Here is a 3,204-nt window from a genome sequence, read left to right on the forward strand (position 1 = left end):
TCTACTGTAATTCCACCCGTTGCTCGAACACTAATTTTACTTAACATACGAGTGAGACAGACAGACGCGTCCGGTCAGTTTAACCGTTCTTACGAGACTCTCCACAAGAACTCACTCTCTGCCTTTAAGATTCAGTGGTCCTGCCACAATTTGAGGAACGCCACATTGCCATCTTCCAAATCTCCGGGTTGGCTGAATTTAGAAAGGGGAGGGGTTCGATAGATTTCTCATTCCTCCACTGGTCTTCTGTTTCGCGGCGAGAGTTGGGGCTCACTCGCTTTCACCGTCTTTCTGACCCGGGGTGGATTGAGAGGGTTCGATGTAACGGTCTCCTAAGAGTAGGTCCGTGATGAATCAGGTGTTGTAAATTGGTCCCGTTCCTCTACTAATGAAATAATTCGCCGCTCCTTTCTAAAGGCAGGTTTTAACCTTTGGAGAGTTATGACCGTTAGAGGGCCACCTCTTACTAGTGACAAAAGTTCCTTTCAATGTCTTTTGGACATATTTCTCTTATTAGTACATATGGCGCTTTCTAAAAGTAGGGAGAGTGTCGGGCTGGTTTGGGTTTAGTCCGGGGATTGCGACCCGTCATAAACTTTACCATCCCGGAACTGAGAAAGGGTTCAGGTCCCGTTGGTTGTAGTTGGGTGTGAGGTATTGCCTCTACTTTGATGTAGCGACAAGTACCGACACACGTGAACAAAACACTGGAGTCCTTTGCATTGTACGGTTACAATATGACAGGGTCGGAATACAATAAATTCATTTTGTTGAAAAGGAAATCGTTCTCTTCGGACTGCTGAATAGCATCATGTTGATTTGCTCATATCTTCTTGTATATGTGACGGAGAATGACAGTATTTTAAGAACATGAGTTTCCCGTTGGGGACATCCTTTCTTTAAAACAGCAATATATAAATCTTGTGAAATTTCCAAAATATACAGTGACAAGTTGAATTATATGCATGTATACAGATATTTATACAGTGTCTTATCTTAAACACGTAAGCAAAAGAGTTTTCGCTTACAAAATCATATTACATATGACAAGAACGTAGTACACTGAATGTTTTTATTTGAAAATTCAATCTTTCTGTTCGGACTTCTGACTAGCTTCGTATTTGTTTGCTCATACCTTCTTGTATATATGAGTGAGAATTTCAGTATTTTATGAACATGAGTTTTCCGAGGGGGACATCAGTCCTTTATCACAGCCGTAAATAGGAATTTTGAAATTACCAAATTGTACCGTATCAAGGATAATTATATGCATATATATAGATATTTATAGAATGTCTTATCTAAACTCGTAAACAATTGAGATTGTTGATTATAAATTCATATTACATATGAGAGGAAAGGAGTACAACTAATGCTTTTAGTTGAAATTGCAATCGATCTGTTCGGAATACTCATTAGCGTCATTTCGCTTGTTCATATCTTCTTGTATATGTGACTGAGAATGGCAGTAATTTATTAACATGAGTTTCCCGAATGGGACATGCGTCCTTTTTCACAGCCGTATATAAATATTCTGAAATTACTAAAATGTACCTTGTCAAGTTAAATTATATGCATATATAAATAGATATGTATACAACGTCTTACCTTAAACACGTATCCAATTGAGTTTTTGCTTACAAAATCATATGATATTTGACAGTAAGGAAGAACAATGAATATTTTTGTTGAAAATGCAATCGTTCCCTTCGGACTGCTGTATAGCATCAATTCGTTTGCTCATATTTTTTGTATATGTGACTGAGAATGACTGTATTTTAAGAACATGAGTTTCCAAATGGGGACAACGGTCCTTTATCAAAGCCGTAAATAAATCATGTGAAATTATCAATATGTACTTTGTCACGTTAAATTATATACATATATATATGTATACATTTATACAACTTCTTATCTTAAACACGTAAACAATGGAGTTTATGCTTATAAAGTCATATTACATATGTGAAGGTCGGAGTAAAATGAATGTTTTTAGTTTAAAATATAATCGTTCTTTTCGGACTCCTGAATAGCATTGTAGTTGTTAACCACTGTTATTACCGTCCTCTCTCCCAAACAGTCTTCTCGGCCGCCGTGGTAACCTGTAGCCTAGCAAACACTGTTGGGAGTTATTTACCGCTACGTAGTAACTGCGGCGTCCCCTGTTAAGTCACCGCTGTTGACGCGCGTTGTATAGCGACCAGTATGCTGGGACTCGGCTAACTTCGCGTCCGCTCAGCGCGGCACGGTTGGCGGGGATGGGAGGGGCGTCATCCATAGCGCAATAAGTCACAATATTTATTCAATATCTTATCTTAAACACGTTGTGGGATTGTCGTATGAATGAATAGACAACCACTAGTTGAACTGTCCTATAGGATTTATTGCAGCTGCACAGTATACATAGATGGATAACAACAGTAGTGAACTGCTTGAACACTGAACTGGTATTGTAGAACGGTAGAACTAGACTGTCACTGTAACTCAGTGTATCTTCTTATGTAGCCTAGAATCGGACATATAGAAAACGGTTGCGTAATAGGTACTGCTATTGCCGGTTACTGTGTTTATACGTTCCCTAGCAACCGCTGTTTACATGCTTCTGCCTAGCAACCGTTGTTCACTCGTCGTTGCTTAGCAATGACGCTTGCGTTGTCACACTTGCTTGAATGTGGGCAGTTCCCACATCACCCCCCGCGGAGATGGTTGCTCAGCTGTTGAAGCGATCAGGAAAACGTACATGACGTCCAGAGCGTGTAGTTCGTTGTACAGACTGTGGTGGTACGGCATGCGGAACCTCGGTTGAGGTTTCGTCGGCTGCAGGGTTGAAGGTCTCGGTGGTGGTCCCACGGCCTGTCTCGTTTAATATGTAGGCAGGTTTGACCTTATCGGTTGACACGGTGGCGAGCCTGCCGAGCAGGAGTATTTGCATTGACTTGTCCTTCCGTGATAGGACCTGGTAGGGGCCGCTGTAGGGGGGCTCCAATGCTCTGCGAGATGTGTCCTGCTGGAGGAAGACGTGTGTGCATTTCTTGAGGTCGCTGTGCACGAATGTAGCCGGGGAGGCATGGTGTGTTGCTGGAATTGGTCTGAGGCGGGCCATATATTGGCGAAGTTGGTTGATGAGGTGCGCTGGATCCACTGGCTCGGCAGGCGGGGGTTGGAGATCTCCCGGTATTGTTCGTGGGTCCGCCACCCCGAGCC

Source organism: Cryptotermes secundus, unplaced genomic scaffold, assembly GCF_002891405.2.
Source record: "Cryptotermes secundus unplaced genomic scaffold, Csec_1.0 scaffold1240, whole genome shotgun sequence".
Taxonomy (NCBI): Eukaryota; Metazoa; Arthropoda; class Insecta; order Blattodea; family Kalotermitidae; genus Cryptotermes; species Cryptotermes secundus.